This window comes from Hippocampus bargibanti, unplaced genomic scaffold (assembly GCF_051943395.1).
Source record: "Hippocampus bargibanti isolate YZ-2025 unplaced genomic scaffold, ASM5194339v1 Contig00117, whole genome shotgun sequence".
Lineage (NCBI taxonomy): Eukaryota > Metazoa > Chordata > Actinopteri > Syngnathiformes > Syngnathidae > Hippocampus > Hippocampus bargibanti.
In genome coordinates this window covers 304,250-319,971 of record NW_028297097.1, presented here as the reverse complement: position 1 = coordinate 319,971, position 15,722 = coordinate 304,250, and the positions used below count along the sequence as shown (strand labels likewise).

Below are 15,722 nucleotides of genomic sequence, written 5' to 3'. Positions count from 1 at the left end.
GGCCATGGTTTGCCTGTTGCCTCCATAGTTTTTCTAAGTCGATTTTTTATCGTACCATTCGTTCTTTCAACTAATCCTGCACTCTGTGGATGATATGCACAGTGGTTCTTTAATTTAATACCTAAATGTTCAGAAATTTTGGTTATTACGTCATTAACAAAATGTGGCCCATTATCACTCCCAATTATTCTTGGTATGCCATGTTCTGGAATAATATGTTTGCATAATGCTTTTGCAACGGATAATGCATCGGATTTCTTTGAAGGCACAATTTCCACCCATTTGGTGAATGAATCAATTAACACCAAACAGTATTTATAAGAATTACTTGTGCTTAGTTCAATGAAATCCATGTGGACCACTTCAAAGGGGTATGACCCCTGTGGAAATCTTCCTCGTTTTGGTCGCATGTTACCTTGTGGATTGTGTTTACAGCAAATCAAACAACTCCGACAAAAGTTTTTTTGCATACGAATTGAAACCTCTGCTTAAATGGAATACTTTCCCTGCTATAAACACCATGCCCGCTGTTGATACATGTGAACTACCATGGCTCAATCGAGCCACCATAGGGAACATGTTTCTCGGTAAACATGGTTTGTTGTCTATTTTATACAGCTCATCAACGAGCTTAGCACCATCGGCAAGCCACAAATCTTTTTCGGATTTTGTAGCTAACGCTTGCATGTCCTTCGAAACTTGTGTAGGCACCAATTCACGCATTTCTTGATTTACCAAATTGAAAGTCGTCTGACCAGCGTTCTTGGCGGCTGCAGCTGCTCTGAATTACCTGAGCTAATTCTGTCTTTAGCCCTTGTGTGCGCTGCACATTTGCATACAGCTACACTTTTTGGAAGGAGGATAGCTTTCAATAAGCCTCTCAATGAATCTGCATGTTCGACAGATTTTCCGTTCGATGTAGTCATTCCTCTGCGGTTCCACTGAGCTGCAAAGCAGTGAAGTGTGGAAAACGCATATTGACTGTCTGTAAAAATCGTCACTGTTTTCCGTTCCGCCCATTTACACGCTTCAGTCAATGCAACAATTTCTGCTGCTTGTGCTGAATACGTTTTTGGTAATGAGCCATCAGCAATAATTTCAACATCGGTCACAACAGCATAGCCTACCCTGTTAGCCCCTGCATCTGACCTAGACGCAGAGCCGTCAACGTACAGGTAGATGCTGTCAGGTAAAGGTGTGTCTTTCAAGTCTGGTCGTCGTTTGCAGTTCTCATTTATTCTGTCAACGCATGAATGTGGTTCTCCGTCAACAGGGAGGTACAAGTGTCGCTGGGTTAATGCTATTGCACCTCTCAACAGTTATGTGTGGTTGTTCCAGCAAAGTTGTCATGATAGACAAATGTCGTGCTGGTGACAAGAAGGTCATTTTCGTGCCTGTAATCAATATGTCAACCGAGTGTGGTACCATCAGCGTTGTGGGATGAAAAAGTACTAGTTCAGCTGACGACTGAACTGCCAACGCTGCGGCACACACTGCTCTAACACATGCTGGAAGAGCTGCAGCCACTGGATCCAGTCTTTTAGAATAAAATGCAACTGGTCTCAGCTTTTGTCCATGCTTTTGTAACAGGACTGAAGTCATGTATTTGTCTTTGAAGTCAACTGTTTGAACAAAAGGTTTGTCATAGTCAGGCAAGGCTAAGACGCTAGCGTTTGCTATCAATTTTTTTAATTCTGTAAATGCTTTACTGCCCTCTTCAGTCCACTGAATAGAGTCTTTCAGTGCCATCTCGTCTTGGTATATAAGTGTCAATAATGGTTGAGTAACTTGTGCATAACGTGGAATCCAAGTTCTGCAATAATTGCACAGTCCCAGAAACGTCATCATCTGTTTTTTCGTCTTAGGATGAGGAATCTGCAAAATTGTCTGTTTTCTTTTAGTTGTCAACTCTCTTCCCTTTCTTGACAAAAGATGTCCTAGAAAAACAACTTCTTCTTGGCAAAACTGTAATTTATCCAAAGAAGCTTTGTTACCTGTATTCGCTAAATATTGGAACAAAGCTATTGATACAGTCTTGTTCTCATCTTCAGTCGGTGAAGCAATTAAGATGTTGTCAACGTACAAAAGAATCTGAGAAGACTCAGGATGTTTAAAATCAGCAATACACGAAGACATTTCCTGTGAAAAAATTGTAGGGCTATCTGTAAACCCTTGTGGCAATCTTGTATATGTATATTTTTTTCAATTAAATGTAAATCCGAACCAATGACGTGAATTTTTGTGTAACGGAATGGAGAAAAAGGCATTGCTCAAATCAATTACTGTAAACCATTTTTTTGTCAGGTTTTAAACTGTTCAATAATGTGTGTGGGTCTGGCACACACGGAGCACGTGATTGTATAGATTTATTTATCTGTCGTAAATCATGCACCATTCTCCAAACTCCAGATTCCACTTTTTTAACAGGAAATATCGGTGTATTACATTCACAAGTTGGGTCTTCAATCAAAATACCAGCTTTCACCATATCCCGTATTACAGGGGTGATGCCAATAATAGCATCCTGTTTTAATGGATATTGTTTAAGTCTTGGTCGATAAGTCATTTTAGGCAGTACTTCAACTGGTTTTGCTGTTTTAAGTAAGCCCACATCTGTTTTTCCCGATGACCAAAGGGTGGCAGGGACGTCTGGAAAGTCCTCCGCCCCTAAAGTGGCCATTAGTCATAATTCTAGTGAATCGACCTTTACTGGGTCTCCCATAGCGTCAACTACGAAAGACTCCAGAAAGTTCACTTTTCTGGGTTTGTACCCTTCTTCTTCGGTATTAAAGCTATTTGTAGTTGTTGTAACAGGTCTCTCCCCAACAAATTTATTGGACACTCTCCACTCAAGACCATAGTGACCTTGTATGGAGTTAGTCCCTCATCTAAAATTTTTATTGGTTTAGAAATAGGTAACAATCAGAATCAGAATCAGAATCAGAATCAGAATCATCTTTATTGCCAAGTATGTAGGACACACAAGGAATTTGTTTCCGGTAGAACACGCTGCACTAGTATCGTTGTCAAAAAAAACTGCTAAGTGGCACTATACAGTTCCATTTTGTGTGTCACGTTCCCATCTGCAGATACCACAGAATTTTGTTGTCGACTCGGAGTGACACCTGGAATGGTGTCTCTTAACACTGATCTGCATACACCACTATCGCAAAGAAAATTGACATCCTTTTTCCCAATTTTTAGCCAATAATAAGGTTTTTCGTTTTCCGGCAAAGTCAAGGCAAAGACATTTGTCAAATCCAAGATTTCAACTGGTTTCATTGATCCCCATTTCCCACTGTTGTGATTGTTGTCATCAGTGTTGAAATGGGGTTCCGCGCGTCAATCTGAATGTTTTGTTTTTTGTCCTTCACCATATCGTGTATTATATGGTGGAGGTCTGTAAGATTTCCCATGTTTCCTTTTCGGTAGATGTTTCTTTTTGCAGTGGCGAGCAATATGCCCTACATTGCCACAACTGTAGCATCGATCACTGGGCGGCATCCGTCTCTTCACCCGATCCTGGTATAACACGTTCTCCATTATGTTACCCATGGTAGATGCCATTACATGTTCCACCGGCGAATTTGCACCATTTCCCCACTTTTTTCTCACCACTTCTTGGGCTTGTATTGCCCACTCCATGAGATCAACCAACCTTCCAGTCCGGTGTTGGACATAATGTTTGCGAATGAAATCTCAAATCTCTGGCGTCAAATTCTGGAGAAATGTTTGCTTGAATTGGTTGACATACAGTAAAGTCTCGTTATATCGATATCGGATATATCGATAGTCCCAGTTATATCGATACTATTTCTATGCACGCGCGGAGAAAATTACATGCAAACAGGGTCGTATATATCGATAGTCCCGGTTATATCGATATATTTTCGGACTCCCTTGAATATCGATATAACGAGACTTTACTGTATATGGAATTCTCATAAGCAGATTCAGGAATACAGCAGTGGTTTCGAAAAACATTTTCCAAGCGTCCTCGAAAAATGTTAATATTCTCCACGTAACTGTCTACAATTCTGAATCATGCCAAAGTTTGGTGATTTTTTCCATAATGTTCGGATGTTCTCACAAACCAATCTCCGTTGGGTTGTCACCTCCTCATACGTCATGTTCGTTCCCGTCAATGTTTTCCCAGTAAAGTCACCTTTCACCCGATTCCAATGGTGTCCCAAACATCTCCTGAGAACCTTCTTGTCCATTCAACTGGTAAGAAGCACACAATAACTCAAAATTCTCAGTCCAACTTTCCGCATTTTCAACATCACCTAGTCCTTTGCATGCTTCAGCGACATCACTGTCACACCACGGCCTATAGACCAAGATTGTTTGATCATTGAGGCCAGAAGCATGAGGGTTAGCTACCTGGATAAGTGGGAAAGCTTCACAATCGCTTTCATTATTCATTTTTATTTCATTCAACTCTTCAAGCGGATACAATTGTCCAGAACAAATTTGCTTTGCTCCTTGTACGCGAAGACACCCAGTCACCAGCAATCTGATTTTTAATATCAGGTTGCAATTCTCGTATTCCTCCAGTAGGGGTCATGAGCGCTCCATTCTGCTGGTCTGCCCAACAGACATTTGGAGTCATCACCGGGGGGGCCACCCGCCCCACAGGGGTTGAACAGATTGCGTCTTCCCCTTTCTTCAGCCCGGCGGAAGAGGGGTAGAAGGAGGAGGGGGAAGAGAAGGAGGAGGAGTGGTAGGAGGGGTAGGAGGGGGGGGGGTGAGGCGCCTGCCCGGGGCAGCCCCCCGCGTCTCCCCCTCGTCTCCCATGGGGGAGTTCTGGGGATTGAAACAATGGCTGCTTTTTATTTTCCACGAACTTTTCATTAGGACGTGCAACAGATGAAGCCACAGTCTCATCGTCAGAGCTCACTTTGGAAGACATCGCGACCATTGCTTTCTCCTCTTTCTTCATTCGTTTCGCTTCAAGTTCCTGTTCTCTGATCTTTGCTTGTGCCATCCAAGTCTCACAAGCGAGGATTTCGGCCCGAATCTTCCTAAGAGACTTGTTAACCGCGGATGCCTCCTGCAATTTTAATTGAAACATGAGCTCTCTCAAAGGTTGAACTTGCAAAGCACCAGAAAATTCACCATGTTCCATCCACTTCTTGCAATAAAGTTCGCTTCCTGGAAATTTTTTGGACTTGAATTCGACGTCCCGATGAATTGGAGTCTTTTTAGAAAAAAATAGCACCCATTTTCAATTTTCCAACAAACAAATTCCTTCAGTGACTATCACTCAGAAAAGAGGCACACTCCGTGATGTTGATTCGAACCCAAGAACAAAGGGCGTGATTCGCGCCAATTCTCAGTCACGATGCGCGTTCACGCACACACAAGGAATGCACTTATGCACGCACACACACACACACTCTCTGGCACGCACTAACGGCTCAAATGACTTCGCCCCCACCCTTTCTCTTTTTTCTCTCTGAGACAAAGAACCCTCTTTGTGTCACTATTCTAGCATAGAACAAACCATTTTAAATGCATTAATTTTTCAGATAACCCAGTACTTTTGCAGCTGCTCTTTAAAATAACATATAACGTCTGCATCAGAATTAAAAACCTTTCGGTTTTGTCAACCAGACGCAGTCCTCACACAACTGAGTTCCAGATTATCACCACCTTGTGATCAATTTCTTTCGCTGGAAAACTTCCGAATCATAAGTCGGCATGTGGAACAAAACCAGACACTCTAGTCCATAAAAGCACTAGGATGTCGCGTACACAAGTCCTTTTGTGTACCACCGTCCCCGTCTTCTTATTGGGCCCACCTTAGTCCAAAGAAAACCGCGTTACACCGGTATGTACATGGGTTAAATGAATGAATGAATGAATGAAATGAATGAATGAAAGATACCTCTGGCCAGGAGGAGTCTCACAATACATTCAAATAATGGCTGCTAGCTAGCGCGTTACTCACCTAGTGCACTTTTGAAAACTGCCGTGTTATCCTCCAGCCAGAACGTCAGGAGTCGCACAGCCACCAGAAAATAGTGAGGATCTTCCCGTCTCTCGTGAGGGACTCACAAGCAGGCTTCAGCGAAGAGGGAGAAAGAAAAAAACTTTTCTGCGCTCTTCCGCTCTTTCTGCGTCAGTCAAGAGGCAAGTCCAGTGAAGGAACTGCTTTCCTCCGCTCTCACCCGTCGAATTTTTTAACGGGCAGACCACCGGGAACCTTCCCCGTCTCCTGTTGACCGGGCAAGCAGGTGGCACTCCTCAACCGCTTAGGCTGGCAGACTGGCATCGGGTTTTGGCGCCAATTAATGTTCGGTTTAAATTCTTGTTTCTTTCCTGGTTCGGTGTTCAAAGAAGTTCAGTGATAAAAATATCAGTAACGACGATAGATGGTGAACAAAAACTACTTTATTTTAGTGAGACAGAAAAATCACTCTCTTGTCTAGGTAGGAGCGAAGACATGAGCACACGGACAAAGATAGGAACAAAGAGAGCGAGCTCCAGCTCTGACAAGTTTTTGAATGTCCACAGCAGCGATCTGTTGTCCAATCAGCTACGGTCAACTCAAGTGTTGGGAGGGTCTTAGATTGAAGTTGGAGCCGTTGCTTCTTTGCAATGACTATTGAACTAATAAGATTGATAATGCTATTAGACTGAAATTAAACGTGCAATAATCATAATGTGTACTAAGCTAAACATGAAATAACATAATATGTTTACTAATGTGCATAATACACTCTATCACCTGCAATGTAAGGTAATGCTACTCATCTCCTTTTAGTATCTTCAGAATTTTGGGTTTAATTCCCTATCCTTTTCTTTTGACATTTATTATGATTATTCTCCATCTGGTCCTTGACGCCCTCTGCGGACGTAATCACACAGCGACACTGATCTCGTGATCAACCATTTCACCACATAATATTCATAGTTATACATAACATTTTAAGCGCCTTTCAAAGCTCTAAAGGCCACTTTACAGTCATGGGTTAAGAACGTTTTTTTTGTGCGAGTGAACAGAGGCAACCATTCACGCCAGCGTTCACTCTACCCGGAATGAATGGACAAAACGGATTGCATTGGAAGTCAAAGAAAAGTTACCCACGTTAACGCATCAGCTGGACTCACATGCGCCTTATTTGACAACACGACACAAATAACACCTTCATCGATTCAAGCCTGTATTTGGAAAACCAAATAACTATCATCCGACAAGAACGAACACCATGAGCAAAGAAAGACGCTCTCCCTGCAACATTGTAAAGAGGGATTTTCTGGCAAATTCACGCGCTTACGGCCATACTGCCCTGAGAACGCCCGATCTCGTCTGATCTCGGAAGCTAAGCTGGGTTGGGCCTGGTTAGTACTTGGATGGGAGACCGCCTGGGAATACCAGGTGCTGTAAGCTTTTTTTTTTTTTTTGCAGCCACCCCAAACACTGTAGGCCGAAAAATGGTCTCTCCCGTTCGCAATCCGATTTCACTTTTCATTTCACGATCACCCCTGACGCGATTTTAAACAGCTTCCCACACGTTGATTTTACTGTTGAGTCGCTGCGTGTAACGATATGGCTTTCCGGCAGAGGAAGCTGTCCGCATGGGGGACCGTCATGAAAGTACTCGTACGCGAAGAAGAACTGGGCTTCTGCGTGCTGGACAGCTTCTTTTACTCCACTTTCAAACCGTCTATTTTCCTTTCGCTACAATTTTAACTTCATTGTCGTCAAATGAGCGGTAGATAGCTTTGAGGTGCATATGTACTGCAGATTGAGGCCCAGTAGTATTATCCCGGCGGTGTTGATAAAGTATTTTTTTTTTGAGAATTTGTTTAGTCTCCCCAATGTTTTGCTCTTTATAATTTTCATTTTTCCAATGGATTGAATACATTACTTTGTTTTTCATTTGACAGCCTATCTTTTGGATGCACTCATTTTTGCCTTCAAGTGTTTATCGGTTTGAAATAGTAGGAATTTTGTGTTGCCAAAGGACTCTGTAGTTTTTCAGAAAGCCCTGCAATGTAAGGTAATGCTACTCCTCTCCTTTTAGTATCTTCAGAATTTTGGGCTTAATTCCCTATCCTTTTCTTTTGACATTTATTATGATTACTCTCCGAGAATGCCCGATCTTGTCCGATCTTGGAAGCTAAGCATCTATTTTCCTTTCGCTACAATTTTAACCTCATTGTCGTCAAATGAGCGGTAGCTAGCTTTGACGTGCATAATCACTGATCCAAGATGGCACCGCGGATGGCAGCCTCGGTCACACGCTCCCTAGTATTGTTCTTGGTTTTGTCATTTTCATTTGTTTTTTGCACCACTTAGCAGTTTTTTTTCGACGACGATACTAGTGCAGCGTGTTCTACCGGAAACAAATTCCTTGTGTGTTCTACATACTTGGCAATAAAGATGATTCTGATTCTGATATGTACTGCAGATTGATGCCCAGTAGTATTATCCCAGCGGTGTTGATAAAGTATTTTTTTTTTTTGAGAATTGGTTTAGTCTCCCCAATGTTTTGCTCTTCATAATTTTCATTTGTCCAATGTATTGAATAAACTACATTACTTTGTTTTTCATTTGACAGCCTATCTTTTGGATGCACTCATTTTTGCCTTCAAGTGTTTATCGGTTTGAAATAAGTAGGAATTTTGTGTTGCCAAAGGACTCTGTAGTTTTTCAGAAAGCCCTCCAATGTAAGGTAATGCTACTCCTCTCCTTTTAGTATCTTTAGAATTTTGGGTTTAATTCCCTATCCTTTTCTTTTGACATTTATTATGATTACTCCTCGTCTGGTCCTTGACGCCCTCTGCTGACGTAATCACACAGCGACATTGATCTCGTGATCAACCATTTCACCACATAATATTCATAGTTATACATAACATTTTAAGCGCCTTTCAAAGCTCTAAAGGCCACTTTACAGTCACGGGATAAGAACGTTTTTTTGTGCGAGTGAACAGAGGCAACCATTCGCGCCAGCGTTCACTCTAACCGGAATGAATGGACGAAACGGATTGCATTGGAAGTCACAGAAAAGTTACCCACGTTAACGCATCAGCTGGAGTCACATGTGCCTTATTTGACAACACGACACAAATAACACCTTCATCGATTCAAGCCTGTATTTGGAAAACCAAATAACCATCATCCGACAAGAACGAACACCATGAGCAAAGAAAGGCGCTCTCCCTGCAACACTATAAAGAGGGATTTTCTTGCACATTCCCTCGCATACGGCCATACTACCCTGAGAACGCCCGATCTCGTCTGATCTCGGAAGCTAAGCTGGGTTGGGCCTGGTTAGTACTTGGATGGGAGACCGCCTGGGAATACCAGGTGCTGTAAGCTTTTTTTTTTTTGCAGCCACCCCAAACACTGTAGGCCGAGAAATGGTCTCTCCCGTTCGCAATCCGATTTCACTTTTCATTTCACGATCACCCCCGACGCGATTTTAAACGGCTTCCCACACGTTGATTTTACTGTTGAGTCGCTGCGTGTAACGATATGGCTTTCCGGCAGAGGAAGCTGTCCGCATGGGGGACCGTCATGACAGTACTCGTACGCGAAGAAGAACTGGGCTTCTGCGTGCTGGACAGCTTCTTTTACTCCCCTTTCAAACCATCTATTTTCCTTTTGCTACAATTTTAACCTCATTGTCGTCAAATGAGGGGTAGATAGCTTTGAGGTGCATATGTACTGCAGATTGACGCCCAGTAGTATTATCCCAGCGGTGTTGATAAAGTTTTTTTTTTTTTAGAATTTGTTTAGTCTCCCCAATGTTTTGCTCTTTATAATTTTGCTCTTTATAATTTTCATTTTTCCAATGAATTGAATACATTACTTTGTTTTTCATTTGACAGCCTATCTTTTGGATGCACTCATTTTTGCCTTCAAGTGTTTATCGGTTTGAAATAAGTAGGAATTTTGTGTTGCCAAGACTGGGCTGAGGATGGCCTCGATGGGGAAGGGACCCGTGAAGCGTGGGCCCAGCTTGGCTGAAGACCCTGCCAGCCTAAGGTCCCTCGTCGACAGCCACACCTCCTGCCCGACCTGGTAGTTGGGTGCCTGTCTCCGGTGACGGTCCGCCACCCGCTGGTTCCGGGATGCGGTGCGTGTCAGGGCGTCACTGGTCTCCTTCCAGACTCGGTGGGCCCGTCTGAGGTGATGTTCAATAGACGGGAACTCCACCTGGCCCTGCTGAGTGGGAAACAAGGGCGGCTGATAGCCACAGGCGGCCATAAATGGGGACCGACCTGTGGCTGCGGAGACCAGGGAGTTGTGGGCGTACTCCACCCAGGGTAGGTGCAGGGCCCACGACGCCGGGTTGTGGAGGCACACGCACCGGAGGGCCGCCTCCAGGTCCTGGTTCTTCCTCTCCGTCTGTCCGTTGGTCTGGGGATGGTATCCAGACGACAGGCTCGCCGACGCCCCTAGGGACCGACAGAAACGTTTCCATACCTTGGACACGAACTGCGGCCCCCGGTCCGACACGATGTCCGTCGGAATCCCGTGACGACGTGGTTAACCAGGAGTTGAGCCGTCTCGATGGCAGACGGCAACCTGGTTAACGGGACGAAGTGGGCCGACTTGGAGAATCGGTCCACAACGGTAAGGATGACCGTCTTGCCACGGGAGGAGGGGAGGCCTGTCACGAAGTCGACGGAGATGTGGGACCAGGGTCTGGACGGTACCGGTAGCGGCCGGAGGAGTCCTGCCGGGGGCTGATGGGAGGCTTTCCCACAGGCACTTGTCGGGCAGGCCTTCACGAAGAGGGTGATGTCCCTCCGGAACCCCGGCCACCAGAATCGTTGGGCGATGAGTTGGATCGTCCTGTTGACCCCCGGGTGACAGGCAATCCTGGAGGTGTGCCCCCAGACGAGCACCTCCGTGCGAAGAGGGGGGGGGGGGGACGAACAGGCGATCCTTCGGAAAGCCCCTGGGGATGGGGGTCGTCCCCTGGGCTTGCTGGACTTTTTTCTCAACCTCCCACCTCAGGGCACCCAGGATGCGCTGGGCCGGCAGAATGTTGGTGGTAGTCTCCTCCTTTTCTGCCGGCTCATGGATGCGGGATAGGGCATCGGGCTTGGTGTTCTGTGACCCTGGGCAGTAGGTGAGAGAAAAGTTAAAACGGGTGAGGAAGAGTGACCATCGGGCCTGACGGGAGTTTAGTCTCTTGGCCGACCGGATGGCCGCCAGGTTCTTATGGTCAGTGAAGACGGTGAAGGGGTGAATATTATAGCTTCCAGAATACTCCGACGGCGACTGTCTAGCGCGATCGGTAGATATAGTCAGAAGGCACAATCAAGGGAATGACAATCAGCTGTGGGGACCCAGGTGCGTGATGATGGGAGGGGCCGTCTCCCCGGGAGCAGCGGAGGAGGTGACAGGAGGGGCGGGGCGCGCCCAGGACGGCGACGAGATGTGACAATGATTATGATTAATTCACACTTTTGAAGCTACATGCCCTTTTCCATGAAAGACAAATCATTTTGAAATCCTGATTTGGGCAAATACGAAATGAAATGGAAATTGTATAAAATGACAGAATCAAAGAGTGACTTTATAAAATTATCAGTTTAGTTTTGTCAAACTGAGCTGAACCTTGTTCTGTCCACAGCTTGTTGAAGCCATTTGAAACAAGCCAGAGTTATTTACGATGCCTCTTATCAAGGGTTTTTGTCAGCACAGAGCTTCAAAGACGGGTTTAAAACACCCAGAGACAATTTTGGGGCCCCACTGTGCTGGCTCGTAAACGACGGTTCAATTGGAAAAAGTAAATAAAATGGTCAGTAAATTGGGCTGAATAACAGGAACATTTATCTTGAATTGGATGGAATTGGCAAGGTAAATGTAACTAAATTTGCTGGTGATTAAGTCCTTACAGAGATTCACCAGTTGATATTGTTGGACATTTCATAGAAGGAAAGTTATAGATTTATTAAGATAATGATTGTGACGTGATCATTACACTGGTTTTGACCTGACAATTGTCATCCCCTGAAATCAAAGAGCAGATGATTTGATTCATAAAAACGATAAATTGAATTTGATCGGATGCACCTTTATTAGTTTCTGAGCAGAGAAATTAATTTCAAAAGGAAAAGATGGAGTTGCAAAATTTGATGACTGAACTTTTTTCATTATGCTTTTTGTGCAGATGATGTGTATAGCAACAATTCGCAAACAGAGCTGGGATGATGGTTGAGAAATTGTTCCATTTGCAGGATGAATTGATGAACTGTGGGGTGCACAAGCAATTTGCATCCACCCATCCTGTGATTTTCATCCGGAGTATCATCCGAACCGAATTTGCATTCTTGGTGTTTTTGGAAACAAAGTTTAATCTCCGCTTGAATTGTCATAGGAGATCCAACAAAGGAGAGGCCACAATGGCTGGTGGGATGCACCTGCACAACTAGAGTTGGCACACCCACCTGATGATTTGGGATCGATGACAAAGCCCATATTGAGAATAGTTTTGTTTTCCAAAAGCATAATGTGTGGCATTTATTGTAATGCATGACCATTTTTATTACACATATTTCTCATCCAACCATCTAGCGAGCAACGAATTGTTACAATTAGGCTTGATTGAATGGAAAGTATTCAATGTTGGAGATGCAGTGGATGAAATCCAACGTTTATTTATACAGCATGCAGATGCTAATTTATCTTCTGGCTGCCTTTGCGTACAGCGATGACATTTGTCAGTTCAAAAGTAGTTTAGAGTTACGACAAAAAGTGCAGGAAAACCTGTCAGGATTGCGGATTATTATCATTACTGTTATGAATTGGTTGCAGTGCACATTGAAGTAATTGACTGCAGTGCACATTGAAGTAATTGACTTCAGTGCACATTAAAGGAATTTCTCACCGGTAAGAATGAAATTGGCAAATGAGTTGAGTGGGCACCGATGTCAGCCAGAGATTCAGGCGAAATCAGATATATTGTGTAGGTCTTCCACGCTAACCAGCTTCTTTCAGAATTGAGAGAAGGAGATCCTTCAGAAGGGGAGGACTCCTGCAGAATCCGTGCCAGGGTGGCCGCAGATGAAGCTGGGTTGCGCAAATGACTGTCCTACGCAGAAGCGAAAATGACTGACAACTGGTGCCCTCCAACTGAATGACAAAAGGCGAGTATGAGATGACCATTTACACAGATCGCCATAATGTTGACGACCATGTCAACTTGTGCAAATTGTAGAAGGCTGTCCTCCACCGATACAATTTGGCGACATGCAAATGTCCACCAAAAACACATTTTTGCAGAGATGATTTGCTGGGTGCCAGCAGAGGAGTAACAGCATGAGAAGCTGTGCTCAATGTACAAAATTTTCGTGGTACACCTTACATGAATTGGTTCGAATGCAAAATTTGGCCTCCAAAATTTTTGACCAATGATTAACAGTTTTATGCAAATTGATGATCTGTGCAATGTCAAAGACGGATCGTGTTCCGCGCAAACACGTTCCCAATTGGCAAATTGAGACTTTTCATGTCTCAACAGGGGGGAGTGACAATAGATCATCATTGCCAAAATGTTCACTTTTGGTGGTGATTGATGTTGGCTGCTACGTCATTCCCCAAGAAAGTGGTGCCCTCCAGAAATGCAGACTCACTGACCAATAACATATACTAACCAACTAACATCTACCAATAACAATGTCTGCCATTTCTGTGAGAGAATGCATTGCAGAGCCTAAACGATGAGACAGATTTTGATAGGGAAAGAAACGGCAAGAAAGTTTGATGTCCAGAATGAAACCATCCTTTCGACATGTGACCTGGCACAAGTCTTCTTTTGTTCTCCACAAGACGGAGCTGCGGTTTGAAGAAGGCGACGTGGGCGACGCCAAAGTGGGATGGACCGGTTGCGGATCCTGGTGATCACCATCCAGGATGCCATGAAGATTTGACTATTGTAGCTCGCGAATGACATGACTTTGATTTGAGAATGTTTCCATTGTGATTTTTTTTCCTTCTTTCTGTTCACCTCGACCGATGTTAAAAATGTTCGTCAGGGGGGAGATGTTGGGGTAATTCGCCATACAAACATCTCTAAACATCGCTCCGTAATCTTTGTTTACATTTTGAACTTCTTCATACGTCATATCATGCCTTCCTTTACATTATGTCACATTTTCATTACGTCACATCCTGTCGCGTCATTAGTATGCGCCGCATAAATTCTCCTGCAGCCCGTTCGTCTCTCTCTCTCTCTCCATGCTCCCTCCGCGCTCTCCCAAATTAAATCAACTGTCTGTTCAAGACGTGGCTCCTTGATGATTTAACCATCGATCTCCATCAACACCCGTCGAAGCAATGAACCAAGGGCGAACGATAAAAATAATCCAACAGTAACCCTAACCCTAAAAAGTAACCCTAACAAGTAACCCCAGCAAGTAACCCTAACCCTAACAAATAAACATCGATGAAAATGTTTCTTCAGCCATCACCTGTACTTCTTTGAAGGTGTTGAACGTCTCGTTTCTCATCGAAGAGGCTTCGTCAGCGAACTAAAATTTGCTAGTAGTTTCGGCCCCATATGTATATCCCTAATGTCCAGAGGTGGCGGTGCCAGACCTCTGCTATGATAGGTCACTGCTCTCAGGTTGGGGAGAGCAGAGGACTATACCCTGAGGCTACACTGATTACTTTATTACGTGATTACTTGCCTGAACTTTACGTATTTTAAATTCCGGGAAAAACAATTATAAACAAATTCACAGTTGTGCTTTGGGCTCACCAGTTTAACCCATAGTGGACAATCTGGCCATGAAAAAAGTGGAGAAATAGGCTCTCAAATCCTTCCCGGGTACAAAACCGAGGCACTGGTTTAGATATGTGGAGGGCACTTTCGTCATAATTAAAAAAGAAGAAATTCAATCCTTCACAAATCACCTGCACTCGGTAGACATCAATATTAAATATACTCGCGACGACATTAAAGAGACACAACAAGCCTTTTTGGAGTGTAAAGTAATTATAAAAGAGGACAGAGCGCTAAAAGCTGAAATCTTTAGGAAGGCCACACACACTGACCAATACTTACTTTTTTAATCCAACCACCCTTGACAACACAAACAATGAGTTATCGGAACCCTCCAGCATAGGGCTAATACCAACCAGCGTCGAAAGTAGAGAAAAGGAGTCAAAACATGTCAGGAGAGCACTCACAAACTGTGGTTGCCCTCAGTGGTCATTTAACAAATGTCAAAAGAAAAGGATAGGGAATTAAACCCCAAAATTCTAAAGATACTAAAAGGAGAGGAGTAGCATTACGTAACATTGCAGAGCTTTCTGAAAAACTACAGAGTCCTTTGGCAACACAAAATTCCTACTTATTTCAAACCGATAAACACTTGAAGGCAAAAATGAGTGCATCCAAAAGATAGGCTGTCAAATGAAAAACAAAGTAATGTAGTTTATTCAATACATTGGAAAAATTAAAATTATAAAGAGCAAAACATTGGGGAGACTAAACCAATTCTCGAAAAAAAAATACTTTATCAACACCGCTGGGATAATACTACTGGGCATCAATCTGCAGTACATATGCACCTCAAAGCTAGCTACCGCTAATTTGACGACAATGAGGTTAAAATTGTAGCGAAAGGAAAATAGATGGTTTGAAAGGGGAGTAAAAGAAGCTGTCCAGCACGCAGAAGCCCAGTTCTGCTTCGCGTACGAGTACTGTCATGACGGTCCCCCATGCGGACAGCTCCCTCTGCCGGAA

At 43.8% G+C, this 15,722-nt stretch overlaps 2 non-coding genes across 2 annotated transcripts; both read left to right on the top strand.

The window, feature by feature from the left end:
• Nucleotides 1–7,277: 7,277 nt before the first annotated feature.
• Nucleotides 7,278–7,396, top strand: LOC148881198 (5S ribosomal RNA). Its single transcript, XR_016114134.1, has one exon. It is a non-coding gene; the product is annotated as a 5S ribosomal RNA (ribosomal RNA).
• A 1,819-nt stretch (nucleotides 7,397–9,215) lies between these two features.
• LOC148881197 (5S ribosomal RNA) lies at nucleotides 9,216–9,334 on the top strand. The gene has a single exon (XR_016114135.1). It is a non-coding gene; the product is annotated as a 5S ribosomal RNA (ribosomal RNA).
• Nucleotides 9,335–15,722: the final 6,388 nt, after the last annotated feature.